The sequence below is a fragment of the Mus musculus genome, chromosome 17 (assembly GCF_000001635.26).
Source record: "Mus musculus strain C57BL/6J chromosome 17, GRCm38.p6 C57BL/6J".
Taxonomy (NCBI): domain Eukaryota; kingdom Metazoa; phylum Chordata; class Mammalia; order Rodentia; family Muridae; genus Mus; species Mus musculus.
Genome location: NC_000083.6, coordinates 44,124,179 through 44,131,461, shown reverse-complemented (window position 1 = coordinate 44,131,461; position 7,283 = coordinate 44,124,179).

The window sequence follows — 7,283 nt, the reverse complement described above, 5'->3', positions numbered from 1 at the left end:
GACTCCTGGTCACAATCCTCTAAACTTTCATAATCATTTTTATGAAAATGGAATATCCTCCTCAAAGCATTGATGGGAAGAATAAGTGCAATCTACATTTAAAATCTTAGTATCCAGCAGACTGCATAGGTGTTCTGTGCTAGTATTTTACAACTAAGCACCACCCAGAGTAACATAAGACTTCCAAAAGAGAAAAAAAATGATGGAGAAGTAGGATAATTAATCATAGCATGTTAGCATGTAGCTGCAACCACGTTTCAGGGTGTCAAGCTGATTAGTATGCATTTGGAAACTTACTCTCCTTCAGTCAACCAATCCCTACTAATCATGGTGATTGAAATTTGCACGTTTCAATAATTTCAATCTTCACAAAGTCAATCACAGCCATCATTTCTCATGATGTGCATAGGAACACATAAAATAGGCGGACATATCCAGACCCACTTAAAGACAGGGTTCCGCCAGGGATGAGCCTGAGCCTGCGCTCGTGGTATTTAGGGCACTGGGCCTGTCAGGATGACACTGAATTTTCAGTGCTTACACACACACACACACACACACACACACACACACACACACACACACACACACACACGTATGTGTGGGTGCTTTCCTAAAAGTGTGTTGTCTAAAAGTCAGCCTCAAAATACCACATGCTATAGTTGATCCATGGTGATGGATAATGCACTGAAATTAATGTGAAGATGGTCATTTAAAAAAAAGCAAAACCAAAAACAAATGCAAACGTTTGAAAGAATCATGTTCATATCACTCCAAAAACTGAGAACATCTGGTGCATCAGCTTCCAGAGTCCACGAGGGGGCGCCATTGTCCACCGTATCTGATCTAGCCCCCTAAATCTTGACTACTACTGCTTAAAAACTGTCTCAGAATGTAGTCAACCTTGGGGCTTTCCCCCTAGGTAATTCTGCTTTAAGGAGGGCATCTTCAAGATCTAAACGTTGTTAAACATGTTTGATCGGTGTAAGTCGTGTTGCTTTAGGAATCAGTTTTACTTACAATTCATTTAACAACTCATATTTTAAACGTTTTTAATGTGTGTGTGTATGTATGTATGTGTGAGGAGGGATGAATGTGTGATTATGTGTATATACATTCGTGTGGAGGCCAGAGATTGGTGTTGGACACATTCCTCTCTCCACCTTATTTATTTATTTATTTATTTATTTATTTATTTATTTATTTATTTATTTTGTGGACGCTGATTGGCTACGCTGGCTGGGCATGGAGCTAGGAACATCTATGTCATGTTTTGTTGTGTTTCCCTGTCCCTAAGCCCCAGTTCTTGGGTTATAAATGGGTTATAAATCCCACACATGGCCTTTATGTGGTGGCAAGGTTCGGAACCCTGGCACTCAGGCTTTGGGAGCAGACATTTTACCACTAAGACATCTCCCCAGCCCCTGCCTTTAAAAACTTTTAAAGAGATAAAATTGTGTATACTTATGGTGTACAACATAGTGTGTGTGTGTGTGTGTGTGTGTGTGTGTGTGTGTGTGATGGGTAAATACGCTTAGCTTAGTTTATAGACATTCTATTCTGTGTGGTAAGAACACTTAAACCATGTTCTCCAATCAATTTTCCAACATATAATAATTTCTTATTAACTCTAGTCCCCAAGTGGTACAACAGACCTGTTTAGTTGCTTTCAAAGGTGCCAGGGCAAAATACCTGATTAAGGCACCGGACGGGAGCCAGAGGATCCACTTTGGCTCCTTGCTGCAGGTATGTCTGAGCTGCAGCCTGTGGGCTGCATGCAGCCTGACAGCAATAACCATGGCCTGACACAACCGTAGATGACAGCACCCTGGATGCCCCTGGCAGGCGGCACAGTCTGTTACGGCAAGGAAGGCATGAGGCATGACATGGGAGTGGTTTATGTCTGTGGCAAAAAGACCTTGTTCACATCCAGGGATATCAAGATACTGAAACGTCCTGTGTCTACGGTTAATTTTAGGACCCCGGCCCATTACGCTGTAGCGCCCACAACCTTCCCTCCCTGGGCCCCGGAAACACCCTCAGACACAACCAGAGGTGTGTTGCCTAGGCGGTATCAAATCCAGTCAGGCAGACAATGAAGAGTAACTGTTATAAGACCATATATGAGTTCGTTCTCTGTCGTTGTGGTCAAATATCAGCTTAGAGAAGGAAGTGTTTGTTTTGGCTTACAGTCCACAGTCCACCACAGTGGGGAAGCATGATGGCTGATGGCGGGCAGGGAGGAAAATGTGTATCAGGCATGGTGGCACAAGCAGGGAGCTGAGAGATCACACTATTTATTTATTTATTTATTTATTTATTTATTTATTTAAAATTATTTTTTACACTCCATATTCCATTCCCCAACACACACCCCCCATCCACCCTCTGACTGCTCTACATGCTATACGTCCTCCTCACCCTGTCTCCATGTGGATGCCCCCACCCCACACACCACCTGATCTCTAAACTCCCTGGGGCTTCCAGTCTCTTGAGGGTTAGGTGCATCATCTCTGAATGAACACAGACCCAGCAGTCCTCTACTGTATGTGTGTTGGGGGTCTCATATCAGCTGCTGTATGCTGTCTGTTTGGTGGTCCAGTGTTTGAGAGATCTCCAGGGTTCAGATTCATTGAGACTGCTGGTCCTCCTACAGGATCGCCTCCTCCTCAGCTCCTTTCTGCCTTACCTAATTCAACAACAGGGGTCAGTTGCTTCTGTCCACTGGCTGGGTGCAAATATCTGCATTTGACTCTTTCATCTGTTTGTTGGGTCTTTCAGAAGGCAGTCATGATAGTTCCCTTTTTGTGAGCACTCCATAGTCTCAGTAATAGTGTCAGGCCTTGGGACCTCCCCTTGAGCTGGATCCCACTTTGGGCCTGTAGCTGGACCTTCTTTTCTTTAGTCTCCTCTCCATTTCCATCCTTGTAATTCTTTCAGACAGGAACAATTATGAGTCAGAGCTGTGACTGTGGGATGGCAACCCCACCCCTCACTTGATGCCCTGTCTTCCTGCTGGAGGTGGGCTCTATAAGTTCCCTCTTCCTACTGGGAGAGGCATTTCATCTAAGGTCCCACTCTTTGAGTCCTGAGAGTCTCTCACCTCCCAGGTCTCTGGTGCATTCTGCAGGGTTCCCCCAACCTCCTATTTCCTGAGGTTGCCTGTTTCCATTCTTTCTGCTGGCCCTCAGGGCTTCAGTTCTTTTCCCTCACCCAATACCAGACCAGGCTCACCTCTTCCCTCCACTCCTTACCTACCCCTGTCCACTTTCTCTCCAGGTCCCTACCTCCCTCCCCACTTGTGATTGCTTTCTTTTCCCTCCCAACACATTTTAAAACACAAACATGAAGCAGAGAGCTGTAAGTAGGTCCATAGGTTGAGACTATGAACTCTCAAAGCCTTTACCAAATGATGTACTTCCACCAAGACTGTGCTACTTCGGCTGACATCGCCCCCTACTGGCAATCAAGAGTTCAAACCTGAGCCTATGGGGAACACTTCTCATCCAAGCCGTCACAGACTGCTTGAACTGCTGCCTCCCACCTGAAGCTTTGTATCATTTCACCAACGCGTCCTCACGGGAACCCCTTCCCCAGGGGCTGACAGCCACGATTACATTCTCTGTTCCGGACATTTTGTGTTTTACAGTCTACACAGAAGCGAGTGCATATAAAACAGGGTTTCGGAGCCTGGTTTAATACACTTAGAGCAATGTCTTCCAGGTTCAACTATGTAGTTCGAAATGACAAATTTTTTTTTAATTTAAAAAACCAATGAGTTCGAGGCCAGCCGGGTCTACAAAGTGAGTTCCAGGACAGCCAGAGCTATACGGAGAAACCCTGTCTCGAAAAACGAAAGAACCAAAAAACCAAAAAAAAAAAAAGCCAAAACAAAACAAAACAAAACAAAACAAAACAAAACAAAAAACCCAAACCAAACCAAAAACAACCCAAAACTAATAAGGCTGCATTTGTTTGAACACAATGAATTTGCTTTATCCATTCACCTCTTGGTAGAAACATAGGAGAATTCTTGATCTTGTCTATTATGAACAATGCTGTAATACAACATGGAAGTGAATATATATATATTCTTGGTAGACCTTAAAAGATATCTATTCACTCCAGCTAGCTATCAAAATATCTATTTGATGACAGACCAAAGAATTGTTACCCCCAAGTCTAGGTCAATGGGCCTGTGAGTTTCCTGGGGTTACTTACAGGAGTGTGGGTGAAGGGTAATTTACAAAGGTATGGATGACTCTGTAACAACCCCATGACATAAAAGCCCATGCCAGCATGGGTGATGATTTATGGAAGCTCTCCTTAGCTCCATGCTCAATTTGTAGTCAGCTCCACAGGAGAATCTCTGTTCCTCCAAATCACTACGGATGATGCAGCTCTGCTGAGAAGCCTTGTGGACCTTGATACTCTCTGAGCTTCCCAAACCATGGCTTTACATGTTTGCTTAGCCTCTGGCGCCTCACACACCTTTCTCCTACCCACAGAAGGCAGCATATCAATGTAGAGGAAATAGCTAAGCAACCACCTACCAAACGGATTGTGTTACATACATCTATCTATCTATCTATCTATCTATCTATCTATCTATCTATCTATCTATCTAGAAACTTTATTTATATTGTTTTTATTGGATATTTTATTTATTTACATTTAAAATGTTATCCCCTTTCCTGGTTTCCCCTCCAGAAACCCCTATCCTGTCCTCCCTGCCCCTGCTCTGTGAAGGTGTTCCTTCAACCACCCACCCACTCCTGCCACCCTGCCCTGGCATTCCCCTACACTGGGACATGGAGCCTTCACAGGACCAACGGCTGCTTCTCCCATTGTACTGCTTCTCACAGCGGCTGTGCTAATTTCCATCCCTGTCAACGGTGCACACAGGCTCCTTGCTTTCCACATTCTCCACTCCGTCTATCTCCTATGACTTTGGGAAGATCCACTCTATAAAGCAGAGTGGGAATGGCTTAAAGTTTCAAAAGGAAAGGGGGCCGAGCCCATTGGCTTTTCTACTGCACAAATGTAGACAGGGTTTACAACAAGTTGTCCGGGGTCAGGGAGGCAGGAAGTAAGAAAGCAGCTGCAGTCACAGTGGGTTCGCACCAGGGAATCCTCTCTTTATTCCACCTCTTAACATCTCGACTTCCACTGCAAACTATTATGGACTAATATGTTCTCCTTGCACCTGCTGAGGAAACAAATTCAGACGGTATTTTTAAATATTGCTTACTTCAAAAGTCCTTTTACAGAGCCTTTAAGGCTTTTCCCTCTATTTTTCTCTTTAACAATCCCCCCACCACACACACACCCCAGGGTTAGTCAACAGAAGTTTTGGGGTAGGGCCTGGAACTCTGCACTTCTAACCAGTGTCCGAGGGATACAAGCACTGCTGGTGTCCAGAACACAGTGAGCGAAACCATCTCTGTATGCACAAAAGATGACCGAAAGCTAAAAGGCAAAAGCAAAATATAGATCAAAACTGTAGTGGATGAATTTCTGTCATTGTGACGAATGCCCACCCAAAGGCAACTTTAGGGAAGAAAGGGTTTATTCAGCTTGTCATTCAAGGTCACATCATTGCATGGACGTCAAGGCAGGAACTTGAAGTACCTGGTCCCACCCACAGTCCAGAGGAGAGAAAGAATGAACACACGCTTGCCTACTATGCTCGGTTTATAGTTTCTACTCTCACAGGATTCAGAACCCAATCCAGGGGAAAGATGCAGTGTAATTGCGGGCTGGGTCTTCCTGCATCAGTTAACATAACGAAGACTTATCCTCCCACAGATGTGCCCAGAGGGCAGCCTGATCTAAATCCCTCACTAAGACTCTCTTCACACGTGATATTAGATTGTGGCAAGTTGAGTATTAAAACTACCGTCATGGATGGGTGGTAAGACAACTCCAACCAATATGGCTGTAATTAAAAACTGGATAACATGAAGAGCCCATGAAAATGTGCAAGTGCCCGGACTCTTGCATACTCTTAGTAGAAAGATAAAGGGCTGCATCTGCTTTGGGGGAAATGTGGCAAGATTCTGAGCTTCATTTACTTGTGAGATGTGGTCTCGTCCTGAAGCCTAGGCTAGTTCTCAACTTTCCAAATGCTGCAACCCTTAAATATATGTTCTCGTGTTGTTGTGACTCATCAAACTATTTCATTGCTACCTCATAACTGTAATCTTGTTACCGTAGTGAATCATAATGTAAATCTCTGATCTGCAGGATTATCTGATATGAAAACCCCAAAGAGGGTCGTGACCCACAGGTTGAGGACCACTTCTTTAGAGTCAGCTTCCTGCCTGCTGGAATTGCAGATGTGTGTCACCACACTCAACTTTAAAAAAATAATTCATCTCACACATCTCTGCCCTTTCAATTTCAATTCCAGGAATTTATTAGACATGAAAACGCACGTCCACAGAGATCATCGTAATTCATAATAGCCCCAACTGAAACTAGCCCAGATTCCACTAACTGGTACATTGATCTGTGGTTTGTGATGTCGCTCTAACATTCGATGTTAGCTACTCCTTCTATGCCATGGGATACGACCTCTACTGGTTCACATTCTTCCATGAAGGTGCAGTCATGAATAAGTATGGATAAATTTATGTTTTGCATTCAGAGACACACCAGACACAGAAGAAAACGTAAAATGTGTTGGATTATATTTCTTTTATATAGAAGAGAAATCTGTAACTTAAGCTGAGACACAGCAGTGATTATCTCGGGGCAGCTTATTTTAATGGGTCGTGTGGGGAGTTTCCTGAGGGTGGGGTGTTCTATTTTTCAATAGGACTCTCTGGGTTACAGGGATGTATATATGCTTTAACTCATAGAATAAAACACCCCTTTCCCTACAATATTTATCTACTTATTTCTGTGCTTGCCCTTGTGGTATGTGTATGTGTGCATGCATGCCTGTATGCAGGTGCACTCTCCCAAGCATGTGAATTTGGAGGCTACAGGCCAATGCTGGGTATCTATCTACTTCAGTGCCTCGCCAGCTGACTTTTGAGACAAGGTCTCACACTGAATGTGAAGCCTTGTCGTTAGCTAGTCTGGCTAGCCCGGGAGACTCCAGGATCTGCCTGCCTCTGTCCCTGGAAAACTGGGACTGTGGACGCATACCCTTGGCTTTTCCATGGGAGGGGATAGAACATCAGGACCTCTGCTTTGTTCAATTGAAGCGATCCATTTATTGAGTGTTAAAGACGCAGATTTATTTAGACAAAAATGATGGCAGAAGGATAAAAGGA